Raw genomic sequence first — 20,275 nt, 5'->3', positions numbered from 1 at the left:
GTGTGCGCGTGCGCATTCGTTTTATGTGTGCGCATTCGTTTTATGTGTGCGCGTGTAGATATTTTATACATTATTTTAGCGTCAGTAAACCATGATCCATCTGCGCATGTGCGACAAGATGAAACATTAACTCTGTCTCTCCTCCTTTAAATGTTGTGAACTTTGATTCTAGAACTGACTCCACAAGACTTTCAGGAAGACACTGCAGGGTCAGAACCAACACAACCGAAGATTGTAACCTTTTGAATTTTCTCAGGGAAATGGTGAGCAAGTAAAAGTGTGTAGATGTTGTGTAGTGTTGTGTTTCTAATGTAAGACAAGGACCAGGATGTTAAAGATTTAAACGTTTTTTTCCTGTATTCAGCGTCACAAAGGACCAGGAGCAAAGTAGAGTCACCAGGTAAAATGTTTTTGTTTTTATAGAAAGTAAATGTATTTCCAAATAAATTAGCAGATCAACATTTTCAACTTTATATTTGTTAAAAACAAATCAAGATCAAGCGAGCTTTTGCCCTTCTGCTCCACGGGAGGTTTCCGTCCTCCCAGAGCTCGCCTTAGGAAACAGAATCCAACTGACATTGATATTGAAGATTATTATCTTTTTTTTCACTGACAACCTACAGTGTTTATAGCAGTCAAAGGTCCAAATGAAGTATAAAGGTAAAAAACAAACATGATTTGAGTTGAATCCTTTTGAACTTTATTTTTTTCACTCCAGATGTTCCTTGTTGACAGATGTTTTTAAACCAGAGTTCATGAATGAATTCTGGATAAAGTCCTGAAAACATGACGAGTGGATTTATGTCGATTCTTCCTTTACTGGTGAGTTTTGTTTTTATATGATACAATTTTCACTGTGAGATTATTTGTAGTAAATCATTTAGTGTGATCTTCAACCAGAATAGTTACTGTGTGTGTGATTCTATAACATGTTCTTAATATGAAGGTATTTTGTTAAAGGTAAAACCAGGAATCAGTCCTTTATCTTGTTAAAACTGTGAAGTATAATGTAAAGTATGTCAACAGGATAATACAATTTAAAGAAAGAAAAATATACCATTTATTTTGATTTAAATATCAGTCGCTCTTTTGTCAGTGTTAAATATTTGCTGAGCATTATTTCTTTGATCAGTGATTGATGTTGTTTTGTTTATACAGTTGTTTTCTACTATAACGGAGGTAAACACACTCATCTGTCACTCAACTGAATATGTGTTGAGGACAGATGAAGGAGAAGAATGTTGTCCAAAGTGTTTTCCAGGTAAGATCCAGTCTTAGTCCTCGAAGTGTTGATTTATGAATTATATTGATTTTAAGTAAGAAGTGGTCGAGACTTCATTATCAGTTCTCAGACAATAGTGGGATCAAGTCTCAAACTTTCACTTAAACTACTGATTTATTTATTTGTCTAACAGGTAACAAAGTAAGAGTTGATTGTATAGAATTTCAAGGTACGTCCTGCACTGCCTGTGATGATGGAACTTACATGAACAAATATAACGGAGAGAAACATTGTTTCAAGTGTCTCGTCTGTACTGAAGGTAAAGTTTGTTCTTCACTAGAATGATGAGTTGGTCAGTATGTAGATGTGATGTAGAATTTGTTATTGACTAACAGGACTGAGAGAGATCAGATCCTGTACCTTCAAGAAGAACATTTTCAAATGGAACGTTCACGTCATGTCAGGATCACAAACAGTGAGTGAAGCTTCACAAATGTTTGCTCCAGATGTTTTCTTCTAAATTGTCTCCACTTGTCCTTGTAGATGTTCAACATATCTACGAGAAGGAACCATTTCTTCTGACTGTGTATGTCGAGAAGGTTTGACACCAGGAGAAGTGGCTGGAATTATTGTTGCTGTGATTATGATCGTTCTACTGATCACATGTCCTGTAGTTTTGTTTATAAAAAGACAAAGAGGTAAAAGTCCAATGAAATCTCATTTGTACATTGATTTGTGAACATCTGGGCAGGTTTGTTTTACATATTTTCTTCTTAACCAGACAAAAAAGACCACAGAAGAAGACCAGAGGTATGTAAGAATTGATTTTCCTTTCCAGTATTTTTAATCTAACTCATTAAATTAATTTTGTTACAGTGCAATTGTTACCTACCCAAGTTTAAATATGTTTAATTCATAATGAATCAGATTCTAGTCTGAATCTTGTTTGATAACATTTGACTCTTATTAATTAGGAAAAGGTGATGGAAGAAAATAAATCTTCATTGATGAGCATCGGTGAGAATCTTAGTGAATTAAAAGGAACTTTTATCTAAACTTACTTGTCTCTGATGTCTGGAAACACAGGGGGTCCTCCAGAAAGAGCTGGACGATCTAAAGGTCATGTATGTCATTAATCATTTTTCTACTTAATGACGACATCATTAAAAGTGTGAACTGCAGTCACACTACAAGTTTATGTCAATAATCCTTAGATATTCTCTCCAAATGAGAACAATTTAACAGAAGAGTTAACATTACCTTGGCTGTAGTCATGCTCTGTAGACAGAAGCTTCACCTGCACAGGTGAGCTGATTAGCTCGTCCTCTCTCTCCACCTGCACGCAAAGCAACTTGTACTCTCTGCTGCCCTGTAGTGCTACTAAAACTATTCATTATATCCAATAAACAAACTTACAGAAAGACTTAACAGTAGGGGGCATTCTTTTTTTTCAAGTGTCCCCATTTTGTCATTATCAATACAACTAATATTTAACACTAATTGGTAAATAGCAAACATTTATGCTTCAATACAATTGAAACAATTGTTCTCTTATAACAAATATTCATCATTACAACTCATGAAAACTGAGAGCACAGATCAGGAGGCAGCCCTGTTTAATAAAACCAAGAACAAATGTCTGGAGTATAAGAGTTGTTAAAGCAAATCTAATTCAAATACATTCTTCCCCTTCTAGTGTACAGGACAGGAGAATTAAGTGTGGATTGTTGAATATCGGATCCCTGTCCTCAAAAGCTGCACTTATTAATGAACTCATATCAGATAAAAAACATTGACTTATTCTGCTTAACCAAAACCTGGCTGTCTATAGATGATAACGTATGTTTAAATGAATCAACACCACCCAGCCACACTAACTTTAACGCCCCTCGACGCTCTGGTCTGGTAACTATGCAAAATATAATTTTGATTTATTTTTTTATGAAAAAAACAATTTCCCAAAGGAGACCTCCTGAGGGATCAATAAAGTTTTACCGTACCTTACCTTAACAGGTGAATGTATTATATGTATAGGATATAAAGACTTTGGTTATGCTCAAGATTAAAAAATAATCATAACAGGTGTGGGAAAACATCTTATAGTCCTACAGCAGTGACGGTGTTAATGTCCTTTGAAAACTAACTAGACAGTAATGTATAACTACCGGTACTCCCCTACAAGTCAAGCATAATTTTAAGTCAGCATTGTCTATATTGTGACTGATCATCATCGTACTCAAAGTTAGTATTTTTAGTGCGTTAGTGCGTCTCAATTCTTAGTATGCGAAATTTAGTGCGCCATGCACACTAAATTGGCGTACTAACACGGTCACAAAACTGAGCATGGAGCAAAACTCCAACATTAAAAAAAAAAATGTTTCTTTTTTTTACCTCTTCAAAACTCCAACATTAAAAACAATTTTGTTTGTTTTTTCCTCTTCAAATCTCCAACATTAAACTTTTTTTTTTTTTTTTTTTTACCTCTTCAAAACTTAAACATTAAAATATAAATATTAAATGCATATTAGTCACTCTTCTGTTAAGCATCGACACTGGGCATCAAAGCCTCTCACCCTCGTCTTCTTCATTAAAAATTGGAGGATCCAATGTTGCAAAACATAGAACATTTTCTTTTTTTACAGAAGTGGTTTTATTTATTATGGTGTGTTAATAAAAACATTCAGTGTGTACAAGAACACGGTCACATTTATTTCTATGTCTGCATACAGTAATTGTACTCCAAATTGTTGTAGATTTAAAAATACAGAATATTCCAACTAACTTATTTAGAATAATCGATGTAGTTATACTAAATGGTCACTAGATGGGAGTAATGTGTATAATAAAAATGAACTTTAATGAAAATGAATTAACTACGAGCGTTGATAAAAGTATTTTGTACATCATCAAATGCTACTTTGAATACTAGTGAAGCTAATTATTGGATCAATTATTTCCAGTTATTTCTAAACAAATACTTGTTTGTATAACACAGTTAGATCAATGTTTGGACAGAGAATAATTGAATCTAAATATAAACTTTGACTACGATCACTACAAAATATTTGTTCGTACTTAAATGAACGAGTTAGGAGAAAATATCCAGTAATTAGGCGTGGATTATATTACGATTATTTTTTTAATATGAAACACTGTCATCAGGAAACATGTTTATTAGGCTTTTACCCTTATTTTGTTTTGAGTATACATTTCGAGAATGTATCTTTTATTAAGACTTTATATATTTACTGTCATTCTTGCTAGTTTGGAATTTAAATGTTTTTATTCAGGTATCAAACTTTTTTGTAAATCAAAATCTTTAATATAATTTTGATTGCCATAAAAATCATAGATGCTCTAAAATCAAGATGTGTAAATTGTTTGTTTGTGCAGTTTTATTTTCTATTTTGCATCATTAACCTTTATTTATTTTTTCAAGAGAGACCTGTTTATACATATTGCATCCAAGGTGTCAGTGGTTAACTTGGTTTATGACAAAACAACTTTCATGAGGAAACAAGACAAGACAAAACAAGTACAAACCCACTTTATTTACAAATTCCCCAACAGTTGAACACAAAGACAACTCACCGACTGACTCACAAGCATCTAAAATACATTCAGCACAATCTCTCGGATCTATCCGATCAAGACACTCTCATAAACATTTGCATATCCTCCTTGTTGTCAAAGACAAACATGAAAGGATCCCTGGCCACCAAGTTGTCGTCTTCAACTTCCTCATTCAACAGACCTGTCAAAGTGTCTTCCTGCTCTCATTACGCCACGGCACCAAGGAATCCTCACCGACCTGCGGGAAAACACCTGGATTATCATCAATCCATTATACAGTTTCTGAGTGATCCTACAGCACAGTTAACACATTGTAATTATCACCCAAAATGAATATATCATATATTAATAACGTCAGACGTTAATTTTTTTTTTTTTACCTCTTCAAAACTTCAACATTAAAATATATACTGTATATATATATATATTACCTCTTCAAAACTCCAACAATAAATACGTAATCACTGGCAGCTGCCGAACGGAAAATATTCTTTAATTTTCTTTTTTTTTACCTCTTCAAAATTACAAAATTAAATATAAATATTTTTACCTCTTCAAAACTTCAACATTAAAAGAGATATATATATATATATATATATATATATATATATATATATATTTACCTCTTCAAAACTCCACCATTAAAACATTTTTTTTCCTCTTCTACTACGAAACACAAATCGGCTTGTCGGGGAATTAATGAGTCAACAACATCCGAGTGTGTCCCTTGAGTCTTGAAGCGGTCAGAACCACGAGAGAGGGGCGCCGAGTGCGAGTGAATGAATGAGCAAGCGATAGAAAGAGCGTCTACGAGGAGCAGCCGACTTTAAAGTTGCGTGTGACAGTAAATGTACAATTTGATTAAAGTGTCGGAAAAAAATTAAGAGTAATGCAGATTAAACAAAAATAAATAAATCTAGGAAACATTTGATCAAGACATCAACACAGCTGATCTTTTGTCAGGGGGTCACTCCACAACTTTCCTCAAACTGATCCAAGTGAGTTCTGTTCCTCTTCCCGTTGGCAAACCTCTGGTGAATGTTGCAACACAGAATGTCACTGTTGTGAGCGAGTACACATGTTTTGCACAGATAACGAGGGACTCACCATCAACCAAAAGTACCAAAGCTTTTAATTAGAGAAACTCACCTGATCTCTAATGCTTCTGCACAGGCATAATCTTCCAGTATTTTATCATTTATAAATTCTTCCCCAAATTTGTGGAGTAGAAGTTACCATCTCCTCTTTTTAAACATGTGGGAATAACCGGTATGGATCAAAATGAATGCAAGAGAAACGATACATCCCCACTAGAATTTAAGGCACACTATAAACATCACACAACGTGATATAATGTGAGTTCTTATGTTTTATTAGATGAACATAAGAACACATACAAAAAAAAACAACTATGTATATGGAATACAATGTACAATAGACACATAACGGTAACAAAATATCTTATCAGATTTCGATTCGCATACTAGGTTTTGGCACGGGTTTTACGTTGGATGCCTTTCCCGTCACAACCCTCTGCAGTTATCCGGGCTTGGGACCGGCTTAAGAAGACACTGTCTTGTGACCTCTTAAGGCTGCATTACCTGTAGAAAGATGGATGGAGAAAAAGCTAGGGAGAATACAGTTAGAGAAAAGAGGAGAGAGTAGGGCAGAAGAGTCCATGAAGGGTGCTGGAGAGAAATTTGGATCCGTTGACATGGTTAAGATCCTGGAGCAGCTCTGGAATCCTGGAAGAGACAATAACCAACATGTGTGCCTGAAGGCCCCCCCACTCACCTTCTCTGGAGCCTGATGCCTCACCCCATTTTACGCTGAGCCAAAGGGCCATCGCACCGACTCTGTGGTCCAATAGACTCAGAATACTGAAGTGACCGCATCTCATTTATATATTCATATACAGTATATTCATATACAGTATATATATATATATATATATATATATATATGTGATTGTGATTGTGGATTTCCGGCGGTGTCCCTCCATCTCCCCCTCACCACTGAACATCCAGGGACAGGACATTGAGATTGTCACGTCTTACAAGTTCCTGGGTAATCACCTCAACAACCGCCTGGACTGGGTGGATAACACTGCTGCTCTTTTTAAAAAAGGGCGGAGTAGACTCTACCTGCTCCGGAGGTTGAGGTCGTTTGGTGTCCGGGGGCCACTCCTGAAGTCATTCTATGACTCAGTAGTGGCCTCTGCCATCTTCAACGGTGTGGTCTGCTGGGGGAGCAGCATGACAGCAAACGATAGGGCTAAACTGGACAGCCTTATTAAGAAGGCCGGTTACGTCCTAGGGCGCCCCCTGGATCCTGTGGAGGAAGTGACTGGGAGGAGGATACGGAGCAAGCTGGGCTCCATGAGGTGGAACTTGTCTCACCCTCTCCAGCACACACTGAGGGCATTGAGGAGCTCCATCAGTGATAGGATGCTCCATCCCCGGTGTGTGAGGGAGAGGTACCGCAGGTCCTTCCTCCCTACTGCCATCAGACTCCACAACAAGAACACAGCCAGATAATTATCTAACTGCACCTTTCTTGTTATTTTTGTAAATATGATTGTGAGTATAATATAGTGCAGATTTATTTTCTATTCTATTTAGATTTTTTTCTTTTCTTTTTAATATTTTATTTCTGGGTGTTTTATTTTTTTTCTGGTATATTGCTCTTGCTGTTGTTAAAATGAATTCCCCCTGGCGGGACAATAAAGGGATTGATTCTGATATATATATATATATATATATATATATATATATATATATATATATATATATATATATATATATATATATATATTTTTTTTTTACCTCTTCAAAACTTCAACGTTAAAAGTTTTTTTTGTTTGTTTTTCCCTCTTCAAAACTCCAACATATATATATTTTTTTCACCGTCTTAAAAACTTCAACATTAAAAGATTATTTTTTTTTTACCTCTTCAAAACTCCGACATTAAAACTTCTTTTTTTTTACCTCTTCAAAACTCCGACATTAAAAGATTTTTTTTTACCTCTTCAAAACTCCAACTTTAAAATAATTCTTTCTTTTTTACCTCTTCAAAACTAAAACATTAAAATAATTCTTTCTTTTCTGCCTCTTCAAAACTCCAACATTTTTTTAAAAATTTTTTCACCTCTTCAAAACTAAAACATTAAAATAATTCTTTCTTTTTTACCTCTTCAAAACTCCAACATTAATTTTTTTTTTTTTTGTTTTACCTCTTCAAAACTAAAACATTAAAATAATTCTTTCTTTTTTACCTCTTCAAAACTCCAACATTAAAATAATTCTTTCTTTTTTTTACCTCTTCAAAACTCCAACTTTATTTTATTTTTTATTTGTTTTACCTCTTCAATACTCCAACTTTAATTTCTTTTTTTTTTACCTCTTCAAAACTACAACATTAAAAGATGTATTTCTTTTTTTACCTCTTCAAAACTCGAACGTTATTTTTTTTTTTTTTTTTGCTTCTTCAAAACTCCAACATTAAAATAATTATTTCTTTTTTACCTCTTCAAAAGTCCAAAACATTTTTTTTTTTGCCTCTTCAAAACCCCAACATTAAAAGAATTCTTTCTTTTTTACCTCTCTAAAATTCAAACATATATATTTTTTTACCTCTTCAAAACTCCAACTTTAAAATAATTCTTTCTTTTTTACCTCTTCAAAACCCCAACATTAAAAGAATTCTTTCTTTTTTACCTCTTCAAAACTCCAACATTAAAATAATTCTTTCTTTTTTACCTCTCTAAAACTCAAACATATATATATTTTTTTACCACTTCAAAACTCCAACTTTAAAAGAATTCTTTCTTTTCTGCCTCTTCAAAACTCCAACGTTTTTTTTTTTTTTTTTACCTCTTCAAAACTAAAACATTAAAATAATTCTTTCTTTTTTACCTCTTCAAAACTCCAACATTAAAAGATTTATTTCTTTTTTTACCTCTTCAAAACTCCAACATTAATTTTTTTTTTTTTTTTACCTCTTCAAAACTCCAACATTAAAAGAATTCTTTCTTTTTTACCTCTTCAAAACTCCAACATTAAAATAATTCTTTCTTTTTTTTACCTCTTCAAAACTCCAACATTATTTTATTTTTTATTTGTTTTACCTCTTCAAAACTACAACATTAAAAGATTTATTTATTTTTTTACCTCTTCAAAACTCCAACGTTATTTTATTTTTATTTTTTTACCTCTTCAAAACTCCAACATTAAAATAATTCTTTCTTTTTTACCTCTTCAAAACTAAAACATTAAAATAATTCTTTCTTTTCTGCCTCTTCAAAACTCCAACATTTTTTTTATTTTTTTTTTACCTCTTCAAAACTAAAACATTAAAATAATTCTTTCTTTTTTACCTCTTCAAAACTCCAACATTAAAATATTTTTTTCTTTTTTTACCTCTTCAAAACTCCAACATTAATTTTTTTTCTTTTTTTTTTACCTCTTCAAAACTCCAACATTAAAATAATTCTTTCTTTTTTACATCTTCAAAACTCCAACATTATTTTATTTTTCCTCTTCAAAACTCCAACATTAATTTTTTTTTTTTTTAACCTCTTCAAAACTCAAACATTAAAAGATTTATTTATTTTTTTACCTCTTCAAAACTCCAACGTTATTTTTATTTATTTTTTTTACCTCTTCAAAACTCCAACATTAAAATAATTCTTTCTTTTTTACCTCTTCAAAACTAAAACATTAAAATAATTCTTTCTTTTCTGCCTCTTCAAAACTCCAACATTTTTTTTTTTTTTTTTTTACCTCTTCAAAACTAAAACATTAAAATAATTCTTTCTTTTTTTACCTCTTCAAAACTCCAACGTTAATTTCTTTTTCTTTTTTTACCTCTTCAAAAGTCCAACATTTGTTTTTTTTACCTCTTCAAAACTTCAACAATAAAAGTTTTTTTTTTACCTCTTCAAAACTCCAACGTTAAAAATTTTTTTGTTTGTTTTTTCCTCTTCAAAACTCCAACATATATATATATTTTTTACCGTCTTCAAAACTTCAACATTAAAAGATTTTTTTTTCACCTCTTCAAGACTCCAACATTATTTTATTTATTTACTTTTTTTACCTCTTCAAAACTCCAACATTAAAATATTTTTTTCTTTTTTTACCTCTTCAAAACTCCAACATTAATTTTTTTTCTTTCTTTTTTACCTCTTCAAAACTCCAACATTAAAATAATTCTTTCTTTTTTACCTCTCTAAAACTCAAACATATATATATTTTTTTACCACTTCAAAACTCCAACTTTAAAAGAATTCTTTCTTTTCTGCCTCTTCAAAACTCCAACGTTTTTTTTTTTTTTTTTTACCTCTTCAAAACTAAAACATTAAAATAATTCTTTCTTTTTTACCTCTTCAAAACTCCAACATTAAAAGATTTTTTTTTTTTTTTACCTCTTCAAAACTCCAACATTAAAAGAATTCTTTCTTTTTTACCTCTTCAAAACTCCAACATTAAAATAATTCTTTCTTTTTTTTACCTCTTCAAAACTCCAACATTATTTTATTTTTTATTTGTTTTACCTCTTCAAAACTACAACATTAAAAGATTTATTTATTTTTTTACCTCTTCAAAACTCCAACGTTATTTTATTTTTATTTTTTTACCTCTTCAAAACTCCAACATTAAAATAATTCTTTCTTTTTTACCTCTTCAAAACTAAAACATTAAAATAATTCTTTCTTTTCTGCCTCTTCAAAACTCCAACATTTTTTTTATTTTTTTTTTACCTCTTCAAAACTAAAACATTAAAATAATTCTTTCTTTTTTACCTCTTCAAAACTCCAACATTAAATTTTTTTTTCTTTTTTTACCTCTTCAAAACTCCAACATTAATTTTTTTTCTTTTTTTTTTACCTCTTCAAAACTCCAACATTAAAATAATTCTTTCTTTTTTACATCTTCAAGACTCCAACATTATTTTATTTTTCCTCTTCAAAACTCCAACATTAATTTTTTTTTTTTTTAACCTCTTCAAAACTCAAACATTAAAAGATTTATTTATTTTTTTACCTCTTCAAAACTCCAACGTTATTTTTATTTATTTTTTTTACCTCTTCAAAACTCCAACATTAAAATAATTCTTTCTTTTTTACCTCTTCAAAACTAAAACATTAAAATAATTCTTTCTTTTCTGCCTCTTCAAAACTCCAACATTTTTTTTTTTTTTTTTTTACCTCTTCAAAACTAAAACATTAAAATAATTCTTTCTTTTTTTACCTCTTCAAAACTCCAACGTTAATTTCTTTTTCTTTTTTTACCTCTTCAAAAGTCCAACATTTGTTTTTTTTACCTCTTCAAAACTTCAACAATAAAAGTTTTTTTTTTTACCTCTTCAAAACTCCAACGTTAAAATTTTTTTTGTTTGTTTTTTCCTCTTCAAAACTCCAACATATATATATATTTTTTACCGTCTTCAAAACTTCAACATTAAAAGATTTTTTTTTCACCTCTTCAAGACTCCAACATTATTTTATTTATTTACTTTTTTTACCTCTTCAAAACTTCAACATTAAAAGATTTTTTTTTTTACCTGTTCAAAACTCCGACATTAAAAGATTTTTTATTACCTCTTCATAACTCCAACTTTAAAATAATTCTTTCTTTTTTACCTCTTCAAAACTAAAACATTAAAAGAATTATTTCTTTTTTACCTCTTCAAAACTCCAACGTTAAAATAATTCTTTCTTTTTTTTACCTCTTCAAAACTCCAATATTAAAAGATTTTTTTTTTTTACCTGTTCAAAACTCCGACATTAAAAGATTTTTTATTACCTCTTCATAACTCCAACTTTAAAATAATTCTTTCTTTTTTACCTCTTCAAAACTAAAAAATTAAAAGAATTCTTTCTTTTTTACCTCTTCAAAACTCCAACATTAAAATAATTCTTTCTTTTTTTTACCTCTTCAAAACTCCAACATTCATTTTTTTTTTTTTTTTTTTACCTCTTCAAAACTCCAACATTAAAAGAATTCTTTCTTTTTTACCTCTTCAAAACTCCAACATTAAAATAATTCTTTCTTTTTTTACCTCTTCAAAACTCCAATATTAAAAGATTTTTTTCTTTTTTACCTCTTCAAAACTAAAACATTAAAAGAATTCTTTCTTTTCTACCTCTTCAAAACTCCAACATTTTTTTTTTTTTTTTTTTACCTCTTCAAAACTAAAACATTAAAAGAATTCTTTCTTTTTTACCTCTTCAAAACTCCAACATTCATTTCTTTTTCTTTTTTTTTTACCTCTTCAAAACTCCAACATTAAAAGAATTCTTTCTTTTTTACCTCTTCAAAACTCCAACATTAAAAGAATTCTTTCTTTTTTACCTCTTCAAAACTCCAACATTAAAATATTCTTTCTTTTTTACCTCTTCAAAACTCCAACATAATTTTTTTTTTTTTCCTCTTCAAAACTCCAACATTATTTTATTTTTTATTTGTTTTACCTCTTCAAAACTCCAACATTAAAATAATTCTTTCTTTTTTTTACCTCTTCAAAACTCCAATATTAAAAGATTTTTTTCTTTTTTTACCTCTTCAAAATTCCAACGTTAATTTCTTTTTTTTTATCTCTTCAAAAGTCCAAAAAAAATGTTTTACCTCTTCAAAAGTCCAACAATTTTTTTTTTTTGTTTACCTCTTCAAAACTCCAACATTATTTTTATTTTTTATTTGTTTTACCTCTTCAAAACTCCAACTTTAAAATATTTTTTTCTTTTTTACCTCTTCAAAACTAAAACATTAAAAGAATTCTTTCTTTTCTACCTCTTCAAAACTCCAACATTTTTTTTTTTTTTTTTTTACCTCTTCAAAACTAAAACATTAAAAGAATTCTTTCTTTTTTACCTCTTCAAAACTCCAACATTCATTTCTTTTTCTTTTTTTTTTACCTCTTCAAAACTCCAACATTAAAAGAATTCTTTCTTTTTTACCTCTTCAAAACTCCAACATTAAAAGAATTCTTTCTTTTTTACCTCTTCAAAACTCCAACATTAAAATATTCTTTCTTTTTTACCTCTTCAAAACTCCAACATAATTTTTTTTTTTTTTCCTCTTCAAAACTCCAACATTATTTTATTTTTTATTTGTTTTACCTCTTCAAAACTCCAACATTAAAATAATTCTTTCTTTTTTTTACCTCTTCAAAACTCCAATATTAAAAGATTTTTTTCTTTTTTTACCTCTTCAAAATTCCAACGTTAATTTCTTTTTTTTTATCTCTTCAAAAGTCCAAAAAAAATGTTTTACCTCTTCAAAACTCCAACATTTTTTTTTTTTTGTTTACCTCTTCAAAACTCCAACATTATTTTTATTTTTTATTTGTTTTACCTCTTCAAAACTCCAACTTTAAAATATTTTTTTCTTTTTTACCTCTTCAAAACTAAAACATTAAAAGAATTCTTTCTTTTCTACCTCTTCAAAACTCCAACATTTTTTTTTTTTTTTTTTTACCTCTTCAAAACTAAAACATTAAAAGAATTCTTTCTTTTTTACCTCTTCAAAACTCCAACATTCATTTCTTTTTCTTTTTTTTTTACCTCTTCAAAACTCCAACATTAAAAGAATTCTTTCTTTTTTACCTCTTCAAAACTCCAACATTAAAAGAATTCTTTCTTTTTTACCTCTTCAAAACTCCAACATTAAAATATTCTTTCTTTTTTACCTCTTCAAAACTCCAACATAATTTTTTTTTTTTTTCCTCTTCAAAACTCCAACATTATTTTATTTTTTATTTGTTTTACCTCTTCAAAACTCCAACATTAAAATAATTCTTTCTTTTTTTTACCTCTTCAAAACTCCAATATTAAAAGATTTTTTTCTTTTTTTACCTCTTCAAAATTCCAACGTTAATTTCTTTTTTTTTATCTCTTCAAAAGTCCAAAAAAAATGTTTTACCTCTTCAAAAGTCCAACATTTTTTTTTTTTTGTTTACCTCTTCAAAACTCCAACATTATTTTTATTTTTTATTTGTTTTACCTCTTCAAAACTCCAACTTTAAAATATTTTTTTCTTTTTTACCTCTTCAAAACTAAAACATTAAAAGAATTCTTTCTTTTCTACCTCTTCAAAACTACAACATTTTTTTTTTTTTTTTTTTACCTCTTCAAAACTAAAACATTAAAAGAATTCTTTCTTTTTTACCTCTTCAAAACTCCAACATTCATTTCTTTTTCTTTTTTCTTTACCTCTTCAAAACTCCAACATTAAAAGAATTCTTTCTTTTTTACCTCTTCAAAACTCCAACATTAAAATAATTCTTTCTTTTTTTTACCTCTTCAAAACTCCAACATTATTTTATTTTTTATTTGTTTTACCTCTTCAAAACTCCAACATTAATTTCTTTTTTTTTTACCTCTTCAAAACTCCAACATTAAAAGATTTATTTCTTTTTTTACCTCTTCAAAACTCCAACATTAATTTTTTTTTTTTTTTTTACCTCTTCAAAACTCCAATATTAAAAGATTTTTTTCTTTTTTTACCTCTTCAAAACTCCAATGTTAATTTCTTTTTTTTTATCTCTTCAAAAGTCCAAAAAAAATGTTTTACCTCTTCAAAAGTCCAACATTATTTTTATTTTTTATTTGTTTTACCTCTTCAAAACTCCAACTTTAAAATATTTTTTTCTTTTTTACCTCTTCAAAACTAAAACATTAAAAGAATTCTTTCTTTTCTACCTCTTCAAAACTCCAACATTTATTTTTTATTTTTTTTACCTCTTCAAAACTCCAACATTAATTTCTTTTTTTTTTATCTGTTCAAAAGTCCAACATTTTTTTTTACCTCTTCAAAACTCCAACATTTTTTTGTTTTTACCTCTTCAAAACTCCAACATTAAAAGATTTATTTCTTTTTTTACCTCTTCAAAACTCCAACGTTATTTTTTTTATTTTTTTTTTACCTCTTCAAAACTCCAACATTAAAATAATTCTTTCTTTTTTACTTCTTCAAAACTCCAACATTAATTTCTTTTTTTTTTATCTTTTCAAAAGTCCAATATTTTTTTTCACCTCTTCAAAAGTCCAACGTTTTTTTTTTTTTTTTACCTCTTCAAAAGCCCAACATTTAAAAAAAAAAAAAATTTACCTCTTCAAAACTCCAACATTAAAAAAATTCTTTCTTTTTTACCTTTTCAAAACTCCAACATTAAAAGAATTCTTTCTTTTTTACCTCTTCAAAACTCCAACATTAATTTCTTTTTTTTTTACCTCTTCAAAAGTCCAACATTTTTATTTTTTTTTACCTCTTCAAAAGTCCAACATTTTTTTTTTTTTTACCTCTTCAAAACTCCAACATTAAAAGATTTATTTCTTTTTTTACCTCTTCAAAACTCCAACATTGAAAGAATTCTTTCTTTTCTTTCCTCTTCAAAACTCCAACATTATTTTATTTTTTATTTCTTTTACCTCTTTAAAACTCCAACATTATTACTATTTTTTTTTTTACCTCTTCAAAACTCCAACATTAAAAGATTTATTTCTTTTTTTACCTCTTCAAAACTCCAACATTAATTTATTATTATTTTTTTTTTTACCTCTTCGAAACTCCAACATTAAAAGATTTATTTCTTTTTTTACCTCTTCAAAACTTAACGTTATTTTTTTTTTACCTCTTCAAAAGCCCAACATTTTTTTTTTTTTTTACCTCTTCAAAACTCCAACATTATTATTCTTTTTTTTACCTCTTCAAAAGCCCAACATTTATTTTCTTTTTTTACCTCTTCAAAAGTCGAAATTTTTTTTTTTACCTCTTCAAAACTCCAACATTAATTTCTTTTTTTTAATCTGTTCAAAAGTCCAACATTTTTTTTTTTACCTCTTAAAAACTCCAACGTTTTTTTTTTTTTTTACCTCTTCAAAACTCCAACATTGAAAGAATTCTTTCTTTTTTACCTCTCTAAAAACTCCAACATAATTTTTTTTTTTTTTTATATACCTCTTTAAAACTCCAACATTAAAATAATTCTTTCTTTTTTACCTCTTCAAAACTCCAACATTTTTTTTTTTCTGCCTCTTCAAAACTCCAACATTAAAATAATTCTTTCTTTTTTACCTCTTCAAAACTAAAACATTAAAATAATTCTTTCTTTTCTACCTCTTCAAAACTCCAACATTTTTTTTTTTTTTTTACCTCTTCAAAACTCCAACATTAAAAGATTTATTTCTTTTTTACCTCTCCAAAACTCCAACATTAATTTATTTTCTTTTTTTACCTCTTCAAAAGTCCAAATTTTTTTTTTTTCCTCTTCAAAACTCGAAAATTAAAAGAATTCTTTCTTTTTTACCTCTCTAAAACTCCAACATAAATTCTTTTTTCTTTTTTTTTACCTCTTCAAAACTCCAACATTATTTTTATTTTTTATTTGTTTTACCTCTTCAAAACTAAAACATTAAAAGAATTCTTTCTTTTCTACCTCTTCAAAACTCCAACATTTTTTTTTTTTTTTTTTACCTCTTCAAAACTAAAACATTAAAATAATTCTTTCTTTTTTTACCTCTTCAAAACTCCAACGTTAATTTCTTTTTCTTTTTTTACCTCTTCAAAAGTCCAACATTTTTTTTTTTTTTACCTCTTCAAAACTCCAACAATAAAAGTTTTTTTTTCACCTCTTCAAAACTCCAACGTTAAAATTTTTTTTGTTTGTTTTTTCCTCTTCAAAACTCCAACATATATATTTTTTTTTTACCGTCTTCAAAACTTCAACATTAAAAGATTTTTTTTTTCACCTCTTCAAGACTCCAACATTATTTTATTTATTTACTTTTTTTACCTCTTCAAAACTTCAACATTAAAAGATTATTTTTTTTACCTGTTCAAAACTCCGACGTTAAAAGATTTTTTATTACCTCTTCATAACTCCAACTTTAAAATAATTCTTTCTTTTTTACCTCTTCAAAACTAAAACATTAAAAGAATTCTTTCTTTTCTACCTCTTCAAAACTCCAACATTTTTTTTTTTTTTTTTTTACCTCTTCAAAACTAAAACATTAAAATAATTCTTTCTTTTTTACCTCTTCAAAACTCCAACATTCATTTTTTTTTTTTTTTTTACCTCTTCAAAACTCCAACATTAAAATAATTCTTCCTTTTTTTTACCTCTTCAAAACTCCTACATTATTTTATTTTTTATTTGTTTTACCTCTTCAAAACTCCAACATTAATTTCTTTTTTTTTTACCTCTTCAAAACTACAACATTAAAAGATTTATTTCTTTTTTTAGCTCTTCAAAACTCCAACAATATTTTTTTTTTTTTTTTACCTCTTCAAAACTCCAATATTAAAAGATTTTTTTCTTTTTTTACCTCTTCAAAAGTCCAAAAAAATTTTTTTACCTCTTCAAAAGTCCAACATTTTTTTTTTTTTATTTGTTTTACCTCTTCAAAAGTCCAACTTTAAAATATTTTTTTCTTTTTTACCTCTTCAAAACTAAAACATTAAAATAATTCTTTCTTTTCTACCTCTTCAAAACTCCAACATTTTTTTTTTTTTTTTTACCTCTTCAAAACTCCAACATTAATTTCTTTTTTTTTATCTGTTCAAAAGTCCAACATTTTTTTTTTACCTCTTCAAAACTCCAACATTTTTTTGTTTTTACCTCTTCAAAACTCCAACATTAAAAGATTTATTTCTTTTTTTACCTCTTCAAAACTCCAATATTTTTTGTTTTTACCTCTTCAAAACTCCAACGTTAAAAGATTTATTTCTTTTTTTACCTCTTCAAAACTCCAACATTAAAATAATTCTTTCTTTTTTTTTCCTCTTCAAAACTCCAACATTATTTTATTTTTTATTTCTTTTACCTCTTCAAAACTCCAACATTAATTAATTTCTTTTTTTTTACCTCTTCAAAACTCCAACATTAAAAGATTTATTTCTTTTTTTACCTCTTCAAAACTCCAACATTAATTTCTTTTTTTTTATCTGTTCAAAAGTCCAACATTTTTTTTTTTACCTCTTCAAAAGTCCAACATTTTTTTTTTTTTTACCTCTTCAAAACTCCAACATTAAAAGATTTATTTCTTTTTTTACCTCTTCAAAACTCCAACATTAATTTCTTTTTTTTTACCTCTTCAAAAGTCCAAAAAAAAATGTTTACCTCTTCAAAACTCGAAAATTAAAAGAATTCTTTCTTTTTTACCTCTCTAAAACTCCAACATAATTTTTTTTTTTTTTTTTTTTACCTCTTCAAAACTCCAACATTTTTTTTTTTACCTCTTCAAAACTCCAACATTAAAAGATTTATTTCTTTTTTTACCTCTTCAAAACTCCAACATTAATTTATTATTATTATTTTTTTTACCTCTTCAAAACTCCAACATTAAAAGATGTATTTCTTTTTTTACCTCTTCAAAACTAAACGTTATTTTTTTTTTACCTCTTCAAAAGCCCAACATTTTTTTTTTTTTTTACCTCTTCAAAACTCCAACATTAAAAGATTTATTTCTTTTTTTACCTCTTCAAAACTCCAACATTAATTTCTTTTTTTTTTATCTGTTCAAAAGTCCAACATTTTTTTTTTTACCTCTTCAAAAGTCCAACATTTTTTTTTTTTTTACCTCTTCAAAACTCCAACATTAAAAGATTTATTTCTTTTTTTACCTCTTCAAAACTCCAACATTAATTTCTTTTTTTTTACCTCTTCAAAAGTCCAAAAAAAATGTTTACCTCTTCAAAACTCGAAAATTAAAAGAATTCTTTCTTTTTTACCTCTCTAAAACTCCAACATAATTTTTTTTTTTTTTTTTTTTACCTCTTCAAAACTCCAACATTTTTTTTTTTACCTCTTCAAAATTCCAACATTAAAAGATTTATTTCTTTTTTTACCTCTTCAAAACTCCAACATTAATTTATTATTATTATTTTTTTTACCTCTTCAAAACTCCAACATTAAAAGATTTATTTCTTTTTTTACCTCTTCAAAACTAAACGTTATTTTTTTTTTACCTCTTCAAAAGCCCAACATTTTTTTTTTTTTTCACCTCTTCAAAACTCCAACGTTATTATTATTTTTTTACCTCTTCAAAAGCCCAACATTTTTTTTTTTTTTTTACCTCTTCAAAAGTCGAATTTTTTTTTTTTACCTCTTCAAAACTCCAACATTAATTTCTTTTTTTTATCTGTTCAAAAGTCCAACATTAATTTCTTTTTTTTATCTGTTCAAAACTCCAACATTTTTTTTTTTTTTTACCTCTTCAAAACTCCAACGTTAAAAGAATTCTTTCTTTTTTACCTCTCTAAAAACTCCAACATAATTTTTTTTTTTTTTTATATACCTCTTTAAAACTCCAACATTAAAATAATTCTTTCTTTTTTACCTCTTCAAAACTCCAACATTTTTTTTTCTACCTCTTCAAAACTCCAACATTAAAATAATTCTTTCTTTTTTACCTCTTCAAAACTAAAACATTAAAAGAATTCTTTCTTTTCTACCTCTTCAAAACTCCAACATTTTTTATTTTTTTTTACCTCTTCAAAACTCCAAAATAAAATATTTATTTCTTTTTTACCTCTCCAAAACTCCAACATTAATTTATTTTCTTTTTTTACCTCTTCAAAAGTCCAATTTTTTTTTTACCTCTTCAAAACTCGAAAATTAAAAGAATTCTTTCTTTTTTACCTCTCTAAAACTCCAACATAAATTCTTTTTTTTTTTTTTACCTCTTCAAAACTCCAACATTAAAATAATTCTTTCTTTTTTACCTCTTCAAAAGTCCAACTTTTTTTTTTTTTACCTTTCTAAAACTCCAACATAATTTTTTTTTTTTTTTGCCTCTTCAAAACTCCAACATTAATTTATTATTATTATTTTTTTTACCTCTTCAAAACTCCAACATTAAAAGATTTTTTTTTTTTTTTACCTCTTCAAAAGTCCAACATTTTTTTTTTACCTCTTCAAAACTCCAAATTTTTTTTTTTTTTTATACCTCTTCAAAACTCCAACATTAAAAGATTTATTTCTTTTTTTACCTCTTCAAAACTCCAACATTAATTTCTTTTTTTTTACCTCTCTTAAACTCCAACATAATTTTTTTTTTCTTTTACCTCTTCAAAACTCCAACATTTTTTTTTTTTTACCTCTCTAAAACTCCAACATAATTTTTTTTTTTTACGTCTTCAAAACTCCAACATTAAAAGATTTATTTCTTTTTTTACCTCTTCAAAACTCCAACATTTTTTTTTTACCTCTTCAAAACTCCAACATTTTTTTTTTTACCTCTTCAAAACTCTAACGTTAAAAGATTTATTTCTTTTTTTACCTCTTCAAAACTCCAACATTAAAATAATTCTTTCTTTTTTTTTCCTCTTCAAAACTCCAACATTATTTTATTTTTTATTTGTTTTACCTCTTCAAAACTCCAACAATAATTTTTTTATTTTTTTTTTACCTCTTCAAAACTCCAACATTTTTTTTTTACCTCTTCAAAACTCCAACATTAAAAGATTTATTTCTTTT

General features: G+C 27.7%; 2 long non-coding RNA genes across 2 annotated transcripts; both read left to right on the top strand.

Annotated features, from left to right (window-relative positions):
- Positions 1 to 239: 239 nt before the first annotated feature.
- Positions 240 to 745, top strand: LOC148082942 (uncharacterized). The gene is made up of 3 exons (XR_015710946.1): positions 240 to 263; positions 365 to 400; positions 719 to 745. It is a non-coding gene; the product is annotated as an uncharacterized LOC148082942 (long non-coding RNA).
- On the top strand, positions 741 to 1,536 carry LOC148082941 (uncharacterized). Its single transcript, XR_015710945.1, has 3 exons — positions 741 to 822; positions 1,159 to 1,261; positions 1,416 to 1,536. It is a non-coding gene; the product is annotated as an uncharacterized LOC148082941 (long non-coding RNA).
- Positions 1,537 to 20,275: the final 18,739 nt, after the last annotated feature.

Source organism: Callionymus lyra, chromosome 4 (genome assembly GCF_982586985.1).
Source record: "Callionymus lyra chromosome 4, fCalLyr1.hap1.1, whole genome shotgun sequence".
NCBI lineage: Eukaryota > Metazoa > Chordata > Actinopteri > Syngnathiformes > Callionymidae > Callionymus > Callionymus lyra.
Note: the sequence above shows the minus strand (reverse complement) of the source record. Positions and strands in the feature narration are given on the sequence as shown.